The sequence below is a fragment of the Globicephala melas genome, chromosome 17 (assembly GCF_963455315.2).
Source record: "Globicephala melas chromosome 17, mGloMel1.2, whole genome shotgun sequence".
Taxonomy (NCBI): domain Eukaryota; kingdom Metazoa; phylum Chordata; class Mammalia; order Artiodactyla; family Delphinidae; genus Globicephala; species Globicephala melas.
The window spans coordinates 59487972-59513978 of record NC_083330.1 but is presented as its reverse complement, the minus strand read 5'-3'; the positions used below and the strand labels follow the sequence as shown (position 1 = coordinate 59513978).

Sequence of the window (26007 nt, the reverse complement as noted above, 5' to 3'; positions counted from 1 at the left end):
TCTTAAGGACATCCCTCCAGTCTTGCGTGAAGTTGTTTACTGGTTGATTGTTGAGTGCTGGAAACCACTTCTGGTTCGCTTTGGCTGTGAGTGGACTCTGCTGGGCCCACTACATTTTGTAATCTGATTGCATTGGCCATGCCGGTCAGATTGGCTTGATTTTTTCCGCCCTAGACTAATGCCTGGCCGGGGGCAGGCACTCAGTAATGATAGTGGTGATTACAATATGCGTTAACCAAAACATGGGAGCCTTTGTGTAACTCTTGTTGTCATGACTGGTTTATGTCCATAGACAACATCTGATATTTAGGGAGATTGTGGGGTGCTTTTCCCAAATCACAGATAAACCTCCACATAGGTCTCTATGAGAGCCGAGCCACGCCAGCCAGGATGTTATCAAATCGCTCCCTGTGGGACTTCCCTGGTGGTCCAGTGGTTAAGACTCCACGCTTCAACTGCAGGGGGCACGAGTTCCATCCCTGGTTGGGGAACTAAGATCCCACATGCCATGTTGCGCGGCCAGAACAACACCACCACCAACAACAAATCGCTCCCTGTAACTTCACAGCCTTCCTTGGTTTACAACCATTTTGATCATGTCATCTCAGATTTCCCGTCAACAGAGGATTAGTTCACCCACCAGAGGTTTTGCCAGTTTGATACAGCAAGCCCACGAAGCTTCTAGACGTTGCATTCACTGGTTGATGCTTGATCCAGTCTTCCTGTTTAGATTCAGTTAAACCTTCATATTTACACATTTCCATGTTTATTTTTAGCTCCCTCCTCCATCGCTTCCTGTCGTTTCCCTTGGCGTCCCTCTCCCCTCCGCAGATGCAGTGCGGGGATTAAACTGGACGCCATGATAAAAGAGGCAGCATCACTTGAGCGTTTTTCTTATAATGCATTTAATTTGCCCCAGTCAGGATCAGCCGAGGTCTCTTTAACGACAAGGGACAGAAGTGGCAGCCTTGGGGAGGAGACACATACAGTGTCCGGTCTGTGCTTTGAAACAGGGCCCTGGTCATGGCGGGAAGGATAACTAATTCAGAGTCACTTTACGTTCATTCCAGACAGGAACATATTTCTCCTGTATTACTTACAAAGGACTTGGAGGCGGGAATGAAGGCAGCAGGCAGTATTAGGAATGTAAGGACAGATAGGGCTGTCGTCTTTGTGTTTGTCCCTCTGGCTGGAGGCTGTTAATTTTAACAGCATTGTGAAAAAGAGATAGAATTGGTAACCTTGTGCTGCAATCGATTGCTTTGCTCTCCTTCCTGCCAGCCTCATCCAGAACTCCAGCCCGCCTGCCATGGAGGGAGGGAGTCCGAGAGGCGTTTACTGCTCACTGTCTGCTCTCAGCAAACGTGAACCAGAAGTACAGCAACGTGGCGAGAGTTTTACGGCTTCAAAGTGTGGTTAGTTCCATGCTGAGGTGAGAGCAGAAGGCACCAGGGATTAGGGACAGGCTCAGATGTTAGGCAGCACCGTAGGGATTGATCGGCCCGCATGAGTGCCAGTCTCTTGAACTGATGTTGCTGTACCCCAGGGAGGTCAGCCTGGAAGCTTCTTGCCTCACTGCCCAAATTCCATTTGCACCCAGCAACCCTCAGAGGATCCCAGAGACCTTTTGTTTCTTCGTGCCGTTCTCCCGGTAAGCGTCCCATATGGCCCTGGCATGGAACAGGTGGATCTAACCCCGTGGTATTAACAACATGGCTTTGGTCGTTCTCAGAGACCTTTGCTTCTGTCCAAATGGCTCTTCTGTGCGGCCTCTCTCGAAAGATTAGAAAACACTAATGTTTTTCCTTTTACTTCATCATACTTCTGCTCTTACTTATTTAGCAGAAAGTTCACATAGATAAGAAAGATGGTATATCATAGACACTTTTGTTCTGAAAGAAATGACTGCCTCAACCAAAGAGGAAAGAAGAGTATGTCAACCATCCATCAATCCATGCTCATTTTTAATATAGACAGACAAATACATATACATACATATAAATATCTACACATATGTATATATGCATATGTGTGTGTGTATAAATGTGGCAATAATGTGTCAGATACTATTCCAGGAATGTCCAGAAATGAAGCAGGGAACACAGTTTCAAACATAGAAGATTATGAGACTTCCCTGGTGGCCCAGTGGTTAAGACTCGGCACTTTCACTGCCATGGGCCCGGGTTTGATCCCTAGTCAGGGAACTAAGATCCCACAAGTTGTGTGGCACAGCAAATAAAAACAACAACAACAACAGAAACAGACTCACAGACTTAGAGAACGAACTTATGCTTACCAGTAAGGAAGGGTCGGGGGTAGGGATAGATTGGGATTGACATGTACATGTACTGCTATATTTAAAATAGATAACCAACAAGGACCTGCTGTATAGCACAGGGAACTCTGCTCAATACTCTGTAATAACCTAAATGGGAAAAGAGTTTGAAAAAGAATAGTAGCCAAATAAATAACTAACTAATAAACATAGAAGATTATATTTTGGGATAACACGGCTCCAGCCAAGCCCCTGTTCACCCTCCCAAATGTGCTACTTCTGCTGTCTTCCCATCAGTAAAAAAGCAAGTCAACTCTCTCTTAATTTGCTCAGGCCAAAAACCTTGATCTTGTTCTTGACTCCTTTCTTTCTCTCATAAACCACATCCAACTCACCAGAACATCCTGTTTGTTGTAGCTTTGGGAGACATCCAGAATCCATCCACTTCTTATCTCCACGGCTTCCTTCTGCATCTCAGCTATGGTCACCTCCCACATGACCCTTGCAGTGGCCTCTTAGTGCGTTTGGGCTGCCAGAGCAAAATACCACATACTTGGTGGCTTCTTAACAACAAACATTTATTTCTCACAGTTCCAGGGGCTGAAAGTTGGAGGTCGGGGTGCCAGCGTGGTTGGGTGAGGGCCCTCTTCTGACTCACAGGCTCCTTGCTGTGTCCTCATGTGGCAGAAGGGGCAAGGGAGCTCTTGGGCCTCTTTACAAAGGCATTCATCTCATTCATGAGGGCTCTGCCCTCTCGACCTTATTCAACTTTCAAAAACCCCACCTCCAAATACCATCACATTGAGCATTAGGATTTCAACAAAAATTCTGGGGGACACGGACATTCAGACCACAGCAGCCGCCTACTTATCCTCCCTGCTCCTTCCACCACCTTTGGCCCACTACCAGTTCTTCTCCACCCAGCAGCCACCAGAGGAAACCTTTTAAAAGATAAGTTAGCTCTTTCCCATCCTTTGCTCACAATCCTTAATGGCTTCCCATCTCACTCACAGTAGTGTCCACATCCTCTCCCTGGCCTACAAGATGATGTCTGATGTCATCTCCTAACACTTCTTTTCCTCACTTGTCTCCCAGTTGACACGTATTCTCCGAACAGCAGTAGCAGTAGTAGAAGTGGGAGTAGTAGTAGAAGTAATTTTCTTACCAGACTTAAACTGGCTTTTGCTGGCCAGAATCCTCCCATCAAAAGTATCCTTATAAGATCACTTACTTTGGGTTCATGGTTTTTTGACCACGAGCTACCCATACTCCTTGCTTGGCCCTGCAATAAAACTTTCTCTGCTCCACAAAAAAAAAAAAAAAAAAAAAAAAAAATCACTTACTTTGGGCATTTTCCTAGGTGGGTGCATTTGAGACCTTGTTGACATGTCCTGGAGCCTCACTTAGTAGTGGGCTGTGCAGTTTTGAGGTTACTGGGATCTTCCACTGAGTGTCCAAAGCTCAGGAGATGATTAAACTGGAAACAGAAGGCACTGTCAGGGGTCAGCCTCTGCCATCAGTGACCTCGTGCCAAGAAGGCCTCCCCTGCCCCTCACTCCTGCTCAGGACAGTGCCTTCAGCCAGGGTCCCCAGGATAGGGGAAAGCCCTTCTGAATATTTTTCTATCTCTGGATTCGTGGAAAGCAAAATAGACACTGTGGCATTTGGTGCTTCTGCTACATACAAGAGTGCTCAGCGACTTCTTCTGACTTCCTATGAGAAGCATCTTTAAATATATTGAATCCAGGGCCATGATGTTGATCACACCCACTCTGTCTTCCTGACTTGGATTTTTTTTTCCCTCAAGGGCATTTCCAGCAAAGGAGTATAGCTTTCAGATTTGTAAACTGCCACCTTATTATCCTATTAGTCAATTACAGCTGCTGAAGAGCAGGGTAAGTGACAGGGTGGCAGATTACAGCAATTTATTTGCCATTCTCATCATCTTGTTCAGCATATCATCAGGCTATTTAAATTTAATGATAAGACTTTTACATGTGTCTTAGAGCAGTTAAAGTTGTAATCAAAATGTTTAGGAAAACCTCTACTGACCTGCTTAAGTGCCTCCTCTTTCAGCATTGCTGGTAATGCCTTATCGTCATTTTTATTAGCAAAGCTGACTCTAATTAGGAGAACCAACCTCTTTTCAAAAGAAAGTAGGGCTTTTTGGTGTGTACAGAGGTCAAGAAAGATGGTGAGGATGGACATTTCTTTACTTCGGTTGGTGTGCAGATAAGCACCAAGTAGCTAAATCTTCCTGAGAAACTTGATGGAGTCTGGGAATAGAAGAGGTTGTGGGCGTGAGGTCAGGATGTATGTGCAGCATGGCGCTGGGAGGAGCTTGGAGGAAGGAGAGCTGTGGGTAAGGAGGAAAAAAGAACTACCCTCTGTGATGTCTGGTTCTCTTTCAAGCTAAGGGCTATCGGTTTTCTGTAGTAGTGCCTGCAGTGAAACAAAAGGAAAATCTGTATAAAAAGAAAAAGAAGTTTAATGCTTAGATAGAATCTTTGGATCTTATGGGACAGGATAAGACAGTGGAGGACCTGTTACCTTGAACTTGTTCACACCTTCAGCTTCATTGGTGGACGTGAGGGGCTGTTGTAATTAACTGAATAATGGAAAGACCTAAACCTTGGGTATACCCAGCTTATTCTAAACTTCACTATACTCTCTGTCCTCACTGATAGTTACACACTCCCTTCATTATTATGGAGCTCTCAGGATACCGTGTCAATTGTAAAGTCAACAATACCTGGCCTCCTATGAGTTTAAGCTCCAGAGTTTAATATCCATAATCTCAGGCAAAGGTAAGGACAGGGTTTCTCAGCCTTGACACTATTGATATATTGGGTTGGATAATTTGTTGTTATGGGGGCTGCTCTGTGCATTGTAGGATGTTTGGCAGCATCCCTGGCCTCTATCCCATGGATGCCAATAACACCCTCCCATCACTCAGTTGTGACAACCAAAAATGTGTTCAGATGGTACCAAAGGTCCTGTGGAAGGCGAAATCAGCTACTCTTGATGATTCACACTTTACGTTATCACTGGCAAATAACTCAGGCTTTTGGTGTATACTTAACAACTATGTAATGAGTCTCTACTCTGTGTAGGTCAGCACGGAAGAGACTGAAATAAGATACTTTTTGTGAACAGCATATAGTACCTGTTAGTGTGAAAGATGCATCCCAAATTTCATAGTAAATTTGGTGAGACAGTGTTTTTCATTCATATTTTAAATCATATATTCTTTGAAAGTTATTTCAAACAGTCTTCGAAGAGAAATCGCTATTTTGTTATATAAAAATTGTACGTTATGTGACAGAGGCTAGCTGTAGGTTTTTTCCGAGTTGGCAGAGTAATTGAAGAGTCTGGGCATTGTATGTTCTCAAGCAGCACGGTGACGTTGCTTGAACTTTCTTAGGCAGTTAGACCTAAAGATGATTTCATATTTTTGGCACATTGCATTCCTTCTATAATACAGGACCATTGAATGCAAAGTATTCTTTGCATACATTTTTCTGGAGATGGATTGGGTCATTACTAGTGGGAAGAGGATGGGCTTAGGCAGCCTGCATTACTTAGTAGTTTAGGGAACAGAAGGTAAGCAAGTGCTAAGTGACAACAGATGGTACCAGAATTTAAGCAAAGCATGATATCAGGGTCCAAGGCAGTCAAGGAAGGCAAAGAGGAAGAGTTGGGACTTGAGCAGGCCCTGATAGAAAGACAGAGCTTGGATAAGCAGAGAAATAGGGAAACCAAACAGAGTCCACTGTAAAGAGAGACATCAGCTTCCGTCTTCCTTAGAAGCCATAGTTCAAGGGCATTTAGCTAAGACCTGAGAACAAAGAAGGGCTGGGTACCTTGGGTTCCAGCAAGCATTCAGTTTTCTCTAGACCATTTACAGCACCCTTAACTAACCCATATTGCCCTTTAGAATATATAAATATGGTGGTGTGACTATATGTGGTGATGGCCTTTAGGATTTTGCGGAATGAGAAATATTATATTGGGCTGGCCAAAACGTTCGTTCGGGTTTTTCCGGAAGATGTTACAGAAAAACCCAAACGAACTTTTTGGCCAACCCAATATAACCTTATTCAAACTTTCCCAAGCTGTTAAAGCAACTAAAAACTCTGAGACTCATGCTCTCTCCATCTACAAGGATCATGAATCTATATGAATGTAATTGTATTATTTAATCTATTATTATATCATCTATTTTTATTATCACTGTAATCTTGAGATAGTTCATTACAGCATAAAATGATAACCTCCATGAAAATGACATGTATTTCTACTAACTTAATATGTTTATCTAGGTATCACAAGTCTGCAGAATTTTTGCTTTTAGTACTCTTAAAAATAAGTATTCTGAGAAGTGGCATTATATTTGTGTAGAATAGTCTTATTGTTATCAATTTTTTGACACTATCCTTCAAATCGTGGATATCTAATCAAAAAGAGAAGTCAGTTGAGCAATGAGGAAGAAATTATTGAATGAAATGAATAAGAAAGGGATTGGAGATGTCCCTGAAAACATGTTTTGCTTGGTGGTAAGTCCTTACAATATTTCTGGAAGATTGAATGTAACATGGTCTTTCTTAGTAGAGGCAAGGTAAAGAAACGTCTCTGAGTCGTATAAATATCATTCTGAATGAGCCTGTAGCTCTATCTAAAGAATTATTAGCCAATAGGTGTCTTAGAAAATTAAGGTATGCCCTGGAAAATAAATGTATCAGTATTTCTTATACATTACAAAGGGAAGGCAAAGCTGATCACTTTTCGTGAAAAGGAAGCTTTCTTGGTTGAACAGTTAAGCAAAGATTATATTTTTTGTGTTCTCGGTAGCGTGCTTCCAGTGATTTATTTCATTCCTATTTTATAAGTGTGTAGTGGGGGCACAGAGATTAATGAACATACTCAAAGTCACAAACTAGTAAGTTGCAAAACTGGGATTCAAACTCTGGTGAAGCAACTTCAGATCCTAAGCTTTTTTTTTTAACCGTCAGAGTTTTAACCTCTATCCTATATCATATGGTGTTTCTAACTAGAAATACTGAAACCCTTGAGTTAATTTTGCCCATTTAATCCAGATGAGCATGCAAGAAGCCCACCTTCTGAAACTGGGAAGTGAGATGAACATAATTGGCTTGGTCAGCTTGAACACAGAATGAGAAGACACAGCAAAAGGCAGTGACCTAGGTGTATCTGCAGGGTCTTGCCCAGTGACTGGATAAATATCTAGTTTCTGTCTCTAAGGGATAACTTTCCTTCGGAATTTGACTTTTTTGTGTGTGCTCAGACAATTTGCAGGTGAGTCCGTCACATCCGTTGCCATGGCGCTGGCTTAGTAAATGTGCTGAGTCAACAGCCTAGCTGCTTTGTCTCTGAGGGTAGGAATGCTTCCACTCATTCTTATATGGAGGACACGATTGGTAGCCACCAAATATTTGTGGAATCAAATCGACTGACAAGTCACTTGGGTGGTATTTCTACTAGAGCTCACGCTGAGGTGGAAGGAAACTAACACTGAAACTCGAGTGACTGGCATTCACCAGCGAACTGAATTCAGTGCAGTATAAGGTGGTCCATTTGGTACTATAGCCAAAAGGGTTTAACTGCTGACACATCAGAGTAAGTTTATTCTGAAGCCAGCTCACTTGAAAGTTATAATTTTACATATACTGTTGCCATTTAGAAAAAAATCTCTATATTAAATGCCTAGTATTTAACAAATATAATCCTCTCATAACAACCTCACGAGGTGTATATTAGATCCATCATGTAACATAAAAACTGAGACTCAGAGGCCACAGTTGAATGTGTACGTCGTCACACAACTTTCAACTGGTATTTGAAACCAGGTCCAATGGACTCAGAATTTTAAGTTCATTCTACCATTCCCGGCACTGGATTAAGGACCAGGGGGGTCATTACATCAGCTAACTCTTCAGTCTGAAAAGCATGTTGATGCGTAGTCTATTCCTTGACACCATTTTCTGAACTTCGGGTAGCTTTCAAAATCCCCTATTGGTAGCTGTGTTTTTAGATTCATCTCTAATGTAGCACTCAAGGGGAAAAAAACCCTCAGCAGACCCCACATTAACTGGGAAGCCCCTTCTGTGTTGCATTTTGATCTGTTTAAGCTGAAGCTGATTCGCACTTTTTTTTTATTCTTAAATTTATTTATTTATTTAGGGCTGTGTTGGGTCTTCGTTTCTGTGCGGGGACTTTCTCTAGTTGTGGCAAGCGGGGGCCACTCCTCATTGCGGTGCGCTGGCCTCTCACTATCGCGGCCTCTCTCGTTGCGGAGCACAGGCTCCAGACGCGCAGGCTCAGTAGTTGTGTCTCACGGGCCTAGTCGCTCCGCGGCATGTGGAATCTTCCCAGACCAGGGCCCAAACCCGTGTCCCCTGCATTAGCAGGTGTATTCTCAACCAGTGTGCTACCAGGGAAGCCCCCGATTAGCACTTTTTGAAAAGTGAATCTAAATCCTTGTGCTAATCAAGGGAAATTGAGCCATGTTGTTACTGTGGAAAGCTGGAGAGAAGAATGGATGTAAGGGCAAGTTTCTTTTTTATGAATCATACAGCATATAGCTTGGTGCCACACCTACCCCCTTCCCCAGCAAACACGGCTCCTGAGTGCTTATTTAATAAAGCAACCCGGCAGGTGAATATTTAGGTGTTAGTGGAATTCAGGTAGTTTCAGTTCAGTGCAGTAGAGAGAACAGAGGAGAATTTGGGGGTGGGGCCATGTCCAGCGTGCTATTAAAGGAGAGTGTGCGGGCTGGTGTACATTAATGACACATCGTAATTTTGAAGCATGGTGTGAATTGGCTGTGTGTGTTTACTGTAATTAGCGGCTGTTCATCTTTGGGTGGTGTTTTCAGATGTAGGTTTTATTATTCAGGTACGGTGAGGCCCACAGATCAGGAGATGATTGCTGTTGAAAAGATAATTTGTTATTGACAGCTCCCAAGGGGTGGGGACATGCCTTGCCACTCAGGGCCATGTGGGGAAGCACCCGGGTTGGTTAGGAGGGAGAGGGCACAAGGGGGAAACCAGACAAGAGTTTTTTGTTGTGGTTTTGGTGGGAAGGAAAGGGTGAGTCAGAGTAAACAGGCTTACGATTGGCTAGTTTGAATCATTTCAGCCAACTCCAGAGCATAGGGGCTATCTCTAGTTGTCTGGTACCTGGCCCTGGAGTGATTAGGGCCCGGGAATAGTGGCATAGGGTATAAGAGCCTAATAGAGGAGGGCGTTGGAGGTGTGGGTTCTGGGCTGATGGTTTTACTGTCTCTAGGAATTAGCTAGCTCTGGGAGGGGCAATCCCTCCAGTGTCCGCCAGGTCCCAGATGCCAAAAGTACCAGCATAAAGATGTGCTTAATACGGGTGGTACGAAGCTGACTGCGCCTTGTATCAATACATCTGGCGTTGATGACTGCATCTAAGAAAAACACTCATCTACCTCTGCCGCCTCCACGTAGGTACAAATGCCAGCAGCTGTGCAGGCTGGGGGTAGACTTGACTTGCAGCTGATTTCATTCTTTACCAAGCAACGACACCAGAGAGGCACTGCTGATCCCTTCCCCCCATCATTTTTCTCGGGGGGCTTTTGGGGATATGAGACTCCTCTTTGTCTTCCTGTTACCTGCTATGGAACAAGGAGTGATGTCAAGGAATGGGATGGAGAAGAGGGAGGGAGGTATATGCTAATATTTAGTTTTGTTCGTTTCATGCTTAAACAGATTTAAGGAATTTTCAGAGCAGAATCTTGTTTCAAGTATATGGCCATTTTTCAATTAGAGTCACTGATTAACCTCTACTTCCATGAGCAGAAGCTCCTGAGTCTCTCTGAAGACACAGAGCAAAGATTTCCTTCCTCCCTCCAACCCTCTCAGAATCCCCAATGCTACTCCTAAGCTGGCTGAGAGGCTGTAAAGCTCACAGTTGTGAAGACAGAAGCAGATATGCACCTTTATGGCATGAAAACTTTGATGTCATCTTACAGAGAAACTACCCTGTGTAATTCAAAATTTTAACATTCTAGTCTGACTGCAGTTTACCTGCTAATGCTGTGAAAGTAGCATCTGGCCCAGACTCCAGCTGGTCTGTGGTCTCTGAAAAGACAACCACATAAAGCCCTTCACATAGCTCCTTGCCCTTCAAAAGACCTCTCCAGGGTGTGCTCCATTGAAACCATTGCTTAGGTAGGGGACTTTCCTGAGGATAGCTCTAGTTTGGGTTTGTCTAGTTGTGTACTATCAAGGTAACAAGGGATCTCAGAAAGCTAGAAAGAGAAGTGGTATCAATAGAAGTGCCTTTATTATTTTTTTAATAGATCTTTATTGGAGTATAATTGCTTCACGATACGGTGTTAGTTTCTGCTGTACAACAAAGTGAATCAGCCATATGTATACATATATCCCCATATCCCCTCCCTCTTGAGCCTCCCTCCCCCCCCTCCCTATCCTACCCCTTTAGGTCATCACAAGAAGAGGGACTGAATTGACTCAAGCATCAGCTCCAGCCATTCAGAATTGCCAATGGGTCTTTCACGGCTGTGATGATTTTGATGAGCTTTTATTGTTGCTTTCACCGGCAGCACCATCCAGGGGCAATGAGGATAAGCACTTGTCTGGTGAAGAGCAATTCCTGTGATTATCTGTAAGTGAGTTGTGATCTCAGGAGTTGTGGCACAAAGGCCACATAGAAGTTTATAAAGGAAGTAGAAGTTGACTACGAGCTGATGCCAAACAAATGAAACCCTGAGGTGATTTTTTTTTTTTCCAAATGCTGGGTACCCAGGACCACTTTTAAATGTTTCTAGTACTTAAAAGGAAAATTCAAAATCACATCAGTAAACACCCCTTAAAAATATATATATATAGTGATTGAAGACAACATGCATGCGTTTGGAGTGGGTTAACTGGGTTAGAACCCTTCACTGAATATGGAGTGTTTTTATCTTTATTGCTTTATTTCTTGATATTTCCCAGATGGCAAAACCTCTTTAAAAATTATAATGTGTCATGCCATATCATATTTTTATACCCAGAGCACCTAGCACACTGATAGGCACAAAGGACTGATTGAGTAACCCTGCTTTAGAGGAAATGAGTTGACTTATAGAACCTCTGAAGCTGCAGTGTAATGATCCATGTCCTTTTTTCTACTCTGGGGATTTTACTGAGGCTAATTGGGAGTTGGTGGAACTGGGTATTGATTAGGGTGGAAGGTCTTAATAGCAGTGACATTAAGACAATAGGAAGTTAAAGCAGCCTGCCAGATATTGCCTTCCCCCCTGCCCCCACAAACAAACCTGCCACTAGCCACTTAAAATAAGCTAAATAACAACAATGTAAATCCAACTCACTTGGTTTTGTCTCGTTACAGTTTCCTTTATAGGCTTAGGTCTTGAGGTAAGTGTTACCTGGCAAAAAATTCCCATTAGATTTATCACTGCTTGATTTCTTAATAGTATATCTCATCGGAATAATGTTTGGGGAGGCTGCTTTATGCCAGGACAATACCAGGGAATCTCTGGAAGAAGACCTGTATTTTTTGCCTGCAGCAGCAGCTACAGTTTGGGAGAAGCACTGGGCAGGGTTTTGTGGTTTCCCTCTTTTTAGGGCTCCTCATCACTTCAACCACAAAATCACTGCCAACCTTCAGAAGGGGAAAGAAATATTGGCCAACCTACATTTTCTTTTCTTTTTTTAATGACAAGCAGTGACTTGGGTTTTTAGAGACCAGACAGCTGAGTTGTGTTTGGAGTTCCCCGATATAGTCTTTGCAGAAATGTGGGTTGGTTTCTACGTTGCTACAAACCAATCCTCTGCATTAGGGTTGGCCTCTGTCCTGGAACCACAGAAGTGGTTTGCTCTACCGGTTGACTCATCCTGCTTAACTTCCGTATCACCATGAAGAACCAGCCTCTCTTACCAGCCCATGAGGCTGTGAGACAGTGAATGTTGAAATGAGTGGTAAAGACTGGCCAGCCTGCATTAAAACCCAAGTCATTCATTCATTCATTCATTCAACTAGTCTTTATGGAATTCCCCAGATTGGCCAGCCATTGCTCCAGAAGCTATGTATACAGTAATGAACTAGACCCACAGTTGCAAACTTTTTCTTTGAAGTGCAGATAGCAAATATTTTAGGCTTTGCCTTACTATTCCTATTACAGCTCTTCAACTATGCCTTTTTTAAAAAATTTATTTATTTTTGCACAGTAGTAGCCATAGCAGCATATAAATGACTATTAGCTACGTTCTAATGAAACTTGATTTATAAAAACAGGTAACATGTGACCCATAGTTCACCACCCCTAAACTAGACCATAATATTCTTGCCCTTGTTGGGTGTACGTTCTAGTAATCTGCATTTAATTTCTACTAGGTAGTTATATTTTATGCGGAAGATGTGTTCCTAAAGGCCTCACCTAATTCAAAACAAAAAATTCAAAACTTGAAAGCTTAGGTTCATTAGGTAAAAGACTCCTAAAGAGGTTAAGATGTCAATATAACCAGCAAACAAGAAGACTCATCATGTCTTATTTTAAAATATTTTTAAAAAAACACATTTTTTTACTAGTTCATTATTAATAATGGTTAGTAACTATGGAATATAATTCCTAGATATTAAACATCCACAAGAAAACTAAATCATCTGTAGCTTTTGATGAACTGACCATTCCTTTAATGCTATGAAGACAAGATGGAAATTTGTCACCAACTTCAGAAATGTAAAGTTTGGGAGATCACCCCATCCCATCACGTCAGAACTACTGCAGGCTCCATAAATAGCTTAAAGAAACAAGTCGTTTAGAAATCTGGTGAATGCAGAAGGTTGTTCACTGAGTATGCTGTCTTTGGTGAATTGGCCATTCACTGACTTGGTAGCTAGGCATGTTGACTTTTGGCAAAGGAACCTAGAACAGGTGAGCATGGTTCTAGGTACAAGCTGTGACTCAAAATGCTCTTTGGATGGATGGCTGCATGCATTATGAATACGTGCATGGTCAGACTTGCTCGTAGAATAGTATTAATTGTTTAAGTTAGAGAACTTCTCAGATTCCTGCATAGCAAGGGGATTTCATTCATGATTCTATATAGAGAATGTTGCTTTTGGAGTTCTAAAGCTGATTCAGTTCTAGGCCTGCTTACAAGTTTCCCCCTAACATTTTATTTATAAATTGACATTTATAAAGTTTCAAACACATAGAAAAGTTGGAAGAATTGTCCAATGAACACCTATATGGCTTATGAATTTTTAATAAGTGATAGGCTCTCTGTTTACAAAGTAAGTAAAAGGATATCAGCTCAAATCTTATTTAGGACCACGTCTTTTCAGGAGTGACCAGAGACTGAAATGAACCATTTCTAGTTCTGTTTTGTGTTTCTTAGGAAAAACCATGGAATATCCTGTAGCTCTAGGTTGTACATGCTCTTGAACTTGCTCGTTCTCACTTTCAAAGAGTTTTTTTTTTTTTTAAATACAACCTTAGATTTCTTTAGTGTCATAGACTCACCATTGCCAAGCCTTACAGGAATTGAAATCAGCATCAAAAATTTTAATGCTGAGTATGAACCAGTGTGGCTGAATACCGAATACTGAAGTTTATTTCTTGTGTTGCTAAGAAACTGGAAGGCCCAGGATGCCCTTTTGAACTGCTAAGCTATGTCTTTCCAGTGTTAGAATTCCATTTAATTGCTGCAGAATGAAAATTCAAGAGGTCTGTGTTACCCCAGCCCTGTCTCCTTCCACATGTCAGTGTGAAGTATCACGTGGGTCTCAGGGAGAATTTACTAGCTGCAGAGTAAAATGCCGTCTTCCACACTGTAATTTCTCGAGTTCCTTTTCCTTCATGTGGAAAGGAATGATTGAGGGGGAAAAGACATTGTTTGACATCTAACCAAAGAAGGAAAAATTAGTCTCCTGTAACTTCTCCAGGGTCTGTTTTGTTTCATTCTACAATCTGTGTGCCTCTGGTCTGGTGAGGAATTATGATGTGAAAGGGAGTTATTTCCTTTTAGAATATTTGGTCACCATTTTGTAGTAATCACACGTTTGGGGAAATTGAAGGGCTGCAAATATTTTCTACGTCCTTCTGAGTCATCAGCTACAACCAACCCATCACTGATTGTTTTGTTAGCCACTCCTGCCTGTGCGATAATAATATATTCTTGCCCTGTTGACCTCTAGCTGTATTACCTGTTTTGGCCAATGAAATGTGAGCTCAAGTCACCTGTGCCACTTATGAGGAAAAGCTTTAAGAGCCATTGAGTGATTCCACCGTTGTCATTGTTCCTTCTGACCTGAAGGCAGTAATGGCATCCTAGAGGCAAGCTGCCTGGGTCGCCTAGTGAAGAGCTGACGGCCCATGGCCATGTTGTTGAAAGCCATTGATCTAGGTGCTGGGGTCGTTTGTTACTGCAGCATAGCTTAGCCAAGCTGACTAGTATCCCACACTTACCATACTCTAGTGCCGGTTCATACTTCTCTGGTTCTAAAATGGATTCACTGAAAGATTGTAAACCTTCACTTGTGTGACTGTGAGAGGAATGGAGAGCTCTGGACCAATTACCTTCAGAACAATGGATTTTTCTGTCTACAGTTATCAGTGTTTTCAAAATCCTCTTTCTCCTTCCCTGATTCTCCTCAAATTTGCCCTTTGAGAGTCTTCAAACTGAATCACAAGCAGCTTATCCATCATTAATTAGAATAAAGCCTCCTTGCGGGCCAGAGTTTGTTTTCAATGGTGTATCTCAAGTGCCTGGCACACAGTAGATGCTTACCGAATATTTGGTGAATGAATGAACAATAATGATTTCTTTCCAGTGGGTTTCTCTTTTGATTTTTTTAGTGAAGCATGTAGTCAGGATAATCACATTCCTGAACTATGTTTCTGTGCCTCTAATAGAAAATCAGATTCTGGTTAATAGGTTGAATATTTCTCTTAGTAAATTAACTGATACCACAAGATTAAATCACCAGGGGTCATGACCCCAGTTTATTATAACCAAGGTGTCATCAATTACTTGAAATACTACCTTTGCCTCCTTTGGGCGGAAAAGTTAACTTGTAGTTTAAATGAAAAAGTTGGTTATGAACTAGTAGCTTCCCAAAATAGGAGATTCTGCTTGACTTCAGTATTCCGATAACTGAACTGGACCAGAAACGAAACACATCACCATGTTGTATTCACGGCCTCTCTGAGCCTGTCCCGATTTCAGGGTGAGGGTGTTTCCGCACACTTAGCACATTCACTCATTTCCTCTGCTTTGTCGTTGTCAGGCTGGATTTAGGTAGCATTACTGTAGAATTGCCCACTGAGAAATTTCAACACGAAAAGGTTTTCTGATCTCTTTAAAATAAAACGGTTAAAAATAGACCTTGTGGGAACAGTTTTCCACTTCAAGAACAGAATCCTGCAAAAATGTTTTAATGCAGATTGGGGACCTAATTATTTTTTCTCACCTCAGCTTAGCCGTAGTTGCGCTATAGTGAGAACAAGTCTTGGTTTTATAGAATGTGGCCGGTGAGCCCTCCACATCCTGCAGAGGTTCTGTGTCGACTTGGCCACGGCCTGCTTCTCCTCCCCTCCCCTCCCATCCCCCCCGTGGGGCTTTGTTTGGGACAGTGGGTCCAACTTTGCCCCTCTACATCTAGTTCCTCATTAATTCACTGACCTTCCCCTAGGAGGCCAGGAAGGTCTAGCTGGTTGAGCTACACTGGCCTCTGGTGATTGCAAACAGTGAAGTCTGCTCTGAGCAAAGGGGAAGTGACTAAAAGGAGAACAAACCACAAAAGAGGCTCTGTAATTAAGATCCAGGGTCTTCTATTCACTGGGTCATTAGGGCTGGTTAAACCCAGCCCCTGTGACGTGCCCAGGGCCTTGGTTAGTTTGTGGCACACGCAGAGCGTCTATATATAGCAAAGTAGACTACTGACTGGCCGTGTAGTTTTCTTATTTCAATGTTATCCTCTTTCCCACAGCCTAGGAGCTCCCTTCTCTGTGAATGTTTGCTTGTGACATTCCTTTACAGTTTTTGTTGCTATTCTTTACTGCTATAGATCTGATACCTTAGAACAGTGCCTGGGACTTAATACGTGCTCAATAAATAGTTGTTGAATGAATAATGAATGACAGACTGATAAAAGCATCTCCAGCATACCTGGTGACCAGTAATTGTTTAATTTTGTGGCAGGGTTTAGTATTTTACTGCCTATTGGGTTCTATATCAGGGAAAAAGACCCAGAGAGAAAGTTCCAAATGTTAAAATCTTTTGCAATTTAACATGACCCACATTCATCATTATTATTTTCATTATTATTATTTAACCCATGCCCTCACTTCTACTAGCAGATAGAAAATTCTCTTTAAGAAATTGTTACTGGACCAAACTTGAGTCTGCTCGCCTGTGCACAGTACAGCCAATCTACTGACACCGGGTTGTGGTGAAGGAAAATGCAGCCTTCATTCCAGGGCACCAAGCCAGGAGTCCAGGGCAGCTGGTGCTCAAAACACCTGAACTCCTTGATGGATTTCGGGGAGGCATTTTTAAAGGCCCGGTGAGGGGGGGTGGGGTCGAAGGGTGTGTGATCAGCTCGTGCACAGTTCTCTGATTGGTTGATGGTGAGGTAACAGGGAGGTGTCACAGGGGTTAACATGATCAATCCTTAGGCTCCAGTAGGTCTGGGGGCTACCTGGTGGTCATCAAGTAGTTAACTTCTTCCATTTGGTGGTGAGTTTAGCATCTGTAAAACAACTCAGTGAATGTGCATCTGATACTATTATCTAGGTCCTTCAGAGAGGAGCTAAAGCAGAGGATATGGGGGAAGGGTCTGTCCTGGGAAGGCCCCATAGGGTCCTGGTCGGTTACAAAATGGCAAACAATCTAAATTCTAGCAACAAGACAAGGAATGGAATGCATTTCTCAAAATTCCCATTGTGCCATCTGTGTAGGGCATTTTTAAAGAATCCATCCCTAGCCTAGGGGTGTAGGGTCTAGAATCTCTTAAAATGAATTTGAATGTTTCTGAGGTAAACTGCTCATTGCTTCTACCTGTTTCTACTGCAAAGTTCTCACTTTTCTTGTGCTCTTTTTGCACTCTCCTTCCACATGTCTCCCTGCATGTGCATATTCTTCCTGCCTCTGTCCCAATAATCCTATCATTTTTTAAAGTTCAAGTGTCACTTCCGCCAGATACGGACATTCCCCCTCGGCCCCCCACCCCCGCCACTGCCATGAATTAGATGCTTCTCCTTCAAAGCACCTGATGGGCCCTGAGCACATTTCCGGCATATAGTGCTTAATCACCCTTTATTGTTACCATCTGATTAACAGGTAGATGGTCGGACTCTTAACTCCTCTAGGACAAGGCAGGAATATCATTCCTCTCTGTTGGTGGGCCGAGACGGCACAGTGCCTGGCACCAGTAGGTGCTCAGAATATTCACTGCATGAATTTAATTGTTTTTGTTCTAAAGAAAGCTTCAGGTAGGTGCTTACAGTCTTTGACATCTTTTACACCAGCCAGTTGCCCTTCTCACTGCCTGGGAGGTTTGACTTTAAGGCTGGTTCAACCTGCTGTAGCAGAGCCCATGGCCACTGCCCACTTCTGTGTGGGAAGAAAGGCCAGAGGGCATTTGTTGAGCAGGAATCCTGGAATCCCGGGTTCTGGAATCCCGTGTTTTCTCAATGTCCTATTACCTTCTTCCCTGTCCTTTTTTCTGCTCCCTTCAACTCCTCTCCCCTAAAGGCAGGACTTGGCAACTGACTGTTTTGCTCACTTAAGCATCATGGAAATGTAGCAAATAAAAGGATGACCCTGGCAAGTTACTAGAACACAGTTGGAGCATTGCCTAAAACAGTTATGCATGTGGAATTAGCCATCAGGGCTCTGAAATCACAGCTTGAGAAGCAAGAGGCTGGAGGGGCCAGATACTGAGGCTTCTTCCTCCTCTCTTCCCTAACCCTAGCTAAACATCCGAGGCAGCTGATTCTTCCCAGCCTTAATAGCAAAGCATGGGGAAGAGTACAGCTATTCCTATTGACAGTGTCTTCAGATGTCTCATGCCTAAGAAACCTGACCAACATCTTAACAGTCTTTTTTCCACAAAGCTGCAGCTTAAAAATCTTTCCCTCTAGTAGCTTCTATATGTAGGAAAGAGAACAGCTGGCTGACCCTGCTGTCAGATCTCCTACTGGACCATTGGAAAGAAGGAATTCAGGAAATAAAGCAATGTTAAAAACTGGGTAAATTTTAATATGCAGTCACCTGAATCTGTGATGTGACACTCGGGACCGATGGAGAAGGAATGTATTGATATTTATTAGTTTCTGTGATCGTCAGTATTGGAACCCATTTGGATGAGAGACCTTTTTTTTTCTGTTCCATTATTGTTTATTTCAGGATATTGCATATAGTTCCCTGTGCTATACAATAGGACCTTGTTGTTTGTCCATTCTATATATAGTAGTTTGCATCTACTAATCCCAAACTCCCAGTGCAGCCCTCCTCCTTGGCAACCACAAGCCTGTTTTCTGTGTCTGTGAGTCTGTTTCTGTTTCATAGATAAGTTCTTTTTTTTTTTTTTTTTGAGGAACCCCCATACTGTTCTCCATACTGGCTGCACCAATAAACATTCCCACGAAGAGTGCACAAATTTTCCCTTTTCTCCACATCCTTGATAGATAAGTTCTTTTTAGATAAGTTCTTTAAGTCATATTTTAGATTCTACATAAAAGCGGTATCATATGATATTTGTATTTGTATTATTAATAAGTCTGTCTGACTTACTTCACTCAGTATGACAATCTCTAGGTCCATCCAAGTTGTTGCAAATGGCATTATTTCATTCTTTTTTATGGCTGAGTCATACTCCGTTTTATACGTGTACCACATCTTCTTTATCCATTCTTCTGTCAGTGGACATTTAGGTTGTTTTCATGTCCTGGCTATTGTAAATAGTGCTTCTGTGAACATTGAGGTCCATGTATCTTTTCAAACTGTAGTTTTCTCCGGGTATATGCCCAGGAGTGGGATTGCTGGATCATATGGTAGCTCTATTTTTAGTTTTTTGAGGAACCTTCATACTGTTTTCCATAGTGGCTCCACCAATATACATTTCCACCAACAGTGTAGGAGGGTCCCCTTTTTGGGATGAGAGACTTTTTTGAAGTTCATGTTGTCAGTGAAGAACTGCTTACATTTTTATGGACACATGAGTAAGAAAGTTAGCAGATCAGTTGGTGGGACTATATGAGAGCTCATTTAGCTAACTGCCCAGGATAATTGGGGAATAAGGATAGGGTTCTCCTTTTAAGGCTGTAGTGGAAACAGCATTGAAAAATGAAATTGTCAAACAAACTCGACAGTATATATCCATTCACATCATGCTTATTCAATAATCTATCAAAACCATTTTGTACCTCTCTGCTCATTTCTTATTTAAAAGAAGTAATTATTTAAAATTTAGGAATTTCTCACAAGCTGGACTGACTCATTATATCCAAATTTACTCACCTACTGACTTACACTTAAATTAATGCTGAGGTTGAGGTTGACAAGGGTGAAGAGGATTAAGGTGTCTCAAGCAAAGGAGATACCTGAGAAATTCTCCCAGGCCACTTGTAACCTTCTATGTGCCATGCTACCTGTCTTTCAGGGTGAAGGAAGATAGTCTAGGTGTGTTAAGTTTTGGTGGCATGCTAAACAAAGAAACAAACCAGATATGCAAACCAGAAATACCAAATGAATCTCTTGAATATTGATGAGCTGTTCTCTGTATGAGTGGCAAGAATCACTCTGATCCTATTGGCACATCTGTAAATATACCGTTAGTTTTCTCCTTACAAGTGAGAGAGAGAGAAGAGAGATCAGTATTGGTCCTAACTGTGCTTGCTATTTTTTCCAGTTCCTTAACTCCCAATTTTAGTGGAAATTATAGTTTTCCCTTCAAAAAGAGTTTTGCATTCACAGATCACTCTTGTAGGGAACTGTTTTGAACTCACCAACTGAAGTGTCTCTTCTAAGAACTCTGAAGCCCTCCCTCTAACTTCTCCCTAATTCTTGTAGAAAATTCAGAATCTATTATATAAAATTCCATCTTGGCTTCCTGATCCCTAAACTGGACATGCATTTCCTTTTAGGTTTTCTCTCTTTGCCCATTATTTGATTTGCAGGTTTTTAGAGATCTTAGAAATTGCGTGAATAGAAGAATCTCTAGTATATAAATTAGATACCAGACTGCGTCGCATGATATTGCCACTTCTTTCATTTCCTTACTGCTAGTATTAAAAATAATTATCTTTTGAATCAAATCCCAATAACAACAACAACAAACCCACCCAGCTTTTCTTTTAATGCTGCGCAATTAGCAGCTATCCAAACATCTCATGGTAAACATATTAAAATCCACACTCCATATTTTTGGATAACAATATGTGCATCGAGATACTCTTCATTTTGTAAATTAGGTAATCCTGGTAACGTTTGATAGTGTTATTCTCAATTCTTATCTGTAGCTATACAGTCATTGAGCTGAATAAAATGTCACAAGGTAGCAATTAAGAACATCTTTTTTTTTTTTTTTAAATCCACAAGTTCAGTAAATTACAAGTTGATTGTCTGAGTAAACCGTGTTACCTGCTGTGGCTGCTTTGCTAGAGAATATAGAGTTCTGCATGCAAATTACCAACAGTTAGTAATTCCCAGTATGACAGAGGGTATTTTTCTTATAACTTAAACGTCCCTTCACCCACCCCAGGAAAACAGATTAAGATAAACACGTTGTCCATATTATCCTCTTTCTCCAATTTTTCAGCCCCAGGCAACCATGCCCACCCTAGCCCTACCCCAGTGGAGACTGTGGAAGGACACCCCTCTGGCCTCACAATTGCATTTAGCAATGCTTCACCAAAGTGTCCACAAACTAATCAGGATGGAGGAAATGCCAACTCATTTTCTCATTAGGGGATAGAAATTTGTGTGGACCAGACAGAGTATGCATAGTCATTCTTGCATTGGGGTAACCTGTGGTATTTCAGGGAGGTCCTGCTCTTGTGTCCTGCATATGGTTCACTGTCAGATAATTTAACACCCAAGAAAATCTCCCTTGAATAAATTAGAATATATTTGCAAATTAATTGGTTAATTAGATTTTAGATATCTCTGAGGGACTGATCCAAAACAGATTTGTGCAAAAGCCCCACACAGACCTGAGGATGAGGACTTCTTACTGAGCTTTCTGAAGGAAAGTCCTGTCACTTGATCCTATCCTATCCAGAGTATTCCAACATATGCGTTTACACAGAAAGCCGTAGTACTACATTCCTGCCTTGGAGTTAATTGTGATAGGGGCGTACTCAGAAGTGGTCGTCTGTTCAAATAACTGTACTATAAAATAAAGCACTGTTGGAATTGATGCTTTCTTGATTATGTCAGGAAACCATATGGGAATCCAGTTACAGCTAAAGGAGGACAAATTAGGGAATACTTCTAAATACTTCTGTAAGACACGGGCAGTGCCTATGAAAACACCATAAAAAAGCCAGAGCTTGAGCTCAAGCCTTGGAATTCAAAAGCAGCCGATATTTGTCTTTTCCCTTTTTTCCCCTCCGTTGCTTTACCCTTTTGTAGAACGGAAACTCAGTGGGCATTCCCGTTAATACTGCACGTAGTACTAACGTGACGTTTCTAATTGGATCATTGGAGTAGATTCCATTTTGTCCCTCTGTTCATTTTTTAATGAAGCTTTTATGGTGGACCCACTGGGTCCTAAGATGGATGCTTTTTCTCTTCACAAAAGAGAATGACACTGTCCCTGCTTTCAGTGATCTCTTGCTGCTTTGTGGAATGGTGAATTTGGTTTGTGTATTTCCTAGCACTTGCAGTGGGAAGAGGCAGCCCACTCTGGAGCAACTTGCAGGACAGGAGAATAAATGTCGTTAAAGGTTGGTTATGGATGAGCCATGTGTTCATAGTTACATGAACTCATTGTCGGCAGGAGCCACTCTCTGGGAGCCGGTGTCGACCATTAGGCAAGGTGTTAGAATTTGGAAACAAATGGTGTATTCAGGATGGAAATATCAGTATTAGGTCTCTCCTCCCTCTTTCTGTTTGATGCCTGCTTGTTACATCGATTGTCAGCTCCCAGAGGACACCTTTGTGTCTCCTATACTTAGAAGAGTCCCTTGCAAAGAACAGACTGACAGCAAATGTTGAATGTGAGCAGATGCGCCAATGGAGCAGTTCTCAGATGTTCAAATAAAAGAGCGACACCTGGAAAATCAGAGGGGAAGATTAGGGGTCCAAGATGGATTTTTTTTGGCCATGCCAAGCTGCTTGTGGGATCTTAGTTCCCCAACCAGGGATCGAACCCAGACCCATGGCAGTGAAAGCACCAAGTGTTAACCACTGAACTGCCAGGGAATTCCCCAAGATGGATTTTTTTTTTTCGGTATGCGGGCCTCTCACTGTTGTGGTCTCTCCCGTTGCAGAGCACGGGCTCTGGACGCGCAGGCTCAGCGGCCATGCCTCACGGGCCCAGCCGCTCCGCGGCATGTGGGATCTTCCCGGACCGGGGCACGAACCCGCGTCCCTTGCATCGGCAGGTGAACCCTCAGCCACTGCGCCACCAGGGAAGCCCCCAAGATGGATGTTTAATAAGACTGTGCATGCCATTTTACCCTGGAATCTGACAGATATGTTGCATTATCACAACAAATTGCTTCCCTTTTAGTTTTGCTTACATGTTAAGAAAAGTGAACCATCACAGAAATAACTTACGAATAGTTGGGTCATCTTTAAACGAAGTTTTTTCATGTGCTAAACCTGTTTTTTTTTTTTTTAAAAGACAAAGTCTTAAAAGTACAGAAATGATAAGAAATGATATTCTCATTCGAAATTAGTACTGTTTCAAGCTTGGGGTCCATTGCTTCTTGTAATAGGGGTAGCAGTATCACTTGATAGTATTTCCTTGCTTTATATCCCATGGTAAATGGGTTTTTTCCTAAATCTTAAAAAATTAGTTCATAATCTAAAGGATTATTATATTTGATTTGATTTTCTCAGAACAACATTATTAAAAGCACTATTTGGGCTTCCCTGGTGGCGCAGTGGTTGAGAGTCCGCCTGCCGATGCAGGGGACACAGGTTCGTGCCCCGGTCCGGGAAGATCCCATATGCCGCGTAGCGGCTGGGCCCGTGAGCCATGGCCGCTGAGCCTGCACGTCCGGAGCCTGTGCTCTGCAATGGGAGAGGCCACAACAGTGAGAGGCCCGCGTACCGCAAAAAAAACAAACAAAAAAAAGCACTATTCACCTACCATAACCTTATTTCAAGGAGAAAAAAAAAGAAATATATATATATACATGTATTTTTAGTGTGAGGGAAAATGAATCTTTATGGCAAAATAATTTAAACTCTACCTTCCTTTTCCAAACAGAATTCGTTAAAATGTAGTTTAATCAAATAGGATTATTTTTAATCAGAAACCTATATACTGGTATTAATGTTCAACACTGAGGTAGAGATACCAGAAAATGAAATGTTATTTTGAAAATGGACTTTGTTCTTGCTAAGCTGCCCTTCAGTAAGAGCCAATATTTCCATTAAAAAAAAAGAAATTTACTAAGTTTGTTTTATTTTAGTTTCCAGGCATGGTTTACAAGTGGGAGGTATATGTTTTGAAGGATTTCAAAAGTTTCTGGGAATTGACTCCATCAAACATTTGAGACCAGAATATCCCCATATACATCCTCTACTCCAGGACCTGAACCGCCCTTCAGCCAGCCCTGACTTGGAGGTGAGCTTATAGCTCATCCTTCCAATCCTCTGAGTTGAAGAGACAAACTGCTGTTTATGGGCAAGACCCAGCTTCTTCACCTATTCGCATTTCTATACAAACACTGTGGATTGGCAGACCGGGTTCCTTTCCTCAAGTTCTTCCCCATTCTGGGTGTGGAAGCAGGCACAGATGGGTTAACCAGGGTTCACGGAGCAGACGGAAGGATCTGGGCCTGGAGGGAAGCCTTACCCACTGGAGTGGGGTAGACGCTGGGCGGGAGCCTGCGAGTGCTGGCAAGAAGTCCAGCCCGCCAGGCAGAACTCACGCAGCAGGGAACACAGAGTTGTGCAAAAAGTGAGCTTTTCTGGCAGGTACTTGGCACTGGGGAGGTCTTGAGGGCCCCAGGGCAGGTGCAGGTGCGTGGAGCACACCTGTCGGCAGAGCTTTAATGCTGTCTGACCCCGGTATCAGGCCCTGCTTCTTGGGCTAGGATTTTGGCAGGACTCTAGAATTTGCCCTGAAACATGTTTTTATTGTAACGTACCACTTGGTAGTGAGGATGTGTGGAAGGCGATAGATAGTTTTTTTGTTGTTGTTTTTTTTTTTTGATAGATAGTTTTTAACTGCCTACGTCGCATAGACTATCACATTGATTAAAAGAACGTAGCCAGAGGAAGCAGCCATATTGGCTTAAGTGGTTCCCAGGCCTTAGGTAAAAAAACTGTGGCCTGGCGAATGTGCTGATGTGTTACACTTTTTTTTTTATCATACTGTTATAGTTTTTAATGTATGGAATCTGAAACAGTTCAGATTTATCACTGACAAAGTGATAAATACATACCTAGATCAATTTCTTAGGTAAGTTGTGGCTAAATTCACTTTTAAGTTCAAGGTTCTAAGTAGCTGGGGGCATCCTCTGTACCTTGAACAGCCTTCTGTCCTAATGAGATGAGCCCCTACTATAACAGCCTGTGCTAATTCCATCATATTTATCACACTGTATTTTAACTGTCAGTTAATCAGTCTCCCATCAGATTGGGGATTCCTTCAGGAAGAGACTATCTTGTTCACTTTGTCTTGAAATAGGTACCAAATTATTTGACAAATGAGTAATAAACAACACTTCAAATGGCACGCATTTATCCATAATTATTGAGTATTAACCTACAAATATTCTATAATCCGATTTTAAATCCTCAAATTTATACCTAGGCTTTGATTTAGCTTATGCTAATTTTTAAAATGTGCAGCTTTGAGGCATTTTATTATAAAAAGCTGGTACTCATATACATCAATGAGTAAGAACTTAAAATTCATCATATATTTACTTCATTTTTTAGCTTGACCTTCTAGTAAATCTTTATCTTCATTGATTTTGGCTGCTATATAAGGAGATCCTCCCTTGTCTGGGTGATTTAAAAGCATAATTCGTCGATGAGCATCTCTTATTTTTCCCTTATTGGCAGTAGGGCTTACACCTAGTATTAATGCTGCTTCCCGTTTTGTCATTTTGGGTTCAAACCCACCTCTGTAATAGCCACCACTGAAGGCAGATTTTGGTAGACTTTGAAAAACTTGTTTTACTTGAGGCTTCATAATGCTTCATGGCTTGCAAAGCGTAATGACCTGCAAATCCTGCAGCAGCAATGGTCAGTCCAGCTGCTGCCGCTGTACTGGTTCCCGCTACCATGGGAACTACCGTGATTCCCGCTGGGCTCCTCTGCTTACACTTACATCACATGCTGCCTTAAGGCTGCAAGTGGGGATCAGTCCCATCCACGCCAAAGGGAGTGGGTAGCTCCCCAGAGGGGAAATGGCTGCAGGGAAGGATGCAACAATTACCCAGTGTTGGAACCCAGAGATGCCACGTATGTTTGGGCTGAAATCCACCTTGGGCTCTTTTCCATGAGGCTGTTCACTGTAGTCTA

The 26007-nt window shown here is 42.2% G+C and overlaps 1 protein-coding gene and 1 pseudogene across 1 annotated transcript in view; one reads left to right on the top strand and one right to left on the bottom strand.

Moving 5' to 3' along the window:
* EXT1 (exostosin glycosyltransferase 1) overlaps positions 1–26007 on the top strand; it is a 292312-nt gene that overhangs the window by 199441 nt on the left and 66864 nt on the right. The gene's annotated exons all lie outside the window — the stretch shown is intronic.
* On the bottom strand, positions 25296–25728 carry LOC115863302 (mitochondrial import inner membrane translocase subunit TIM14 pseudogene; annotated as a pseudogene).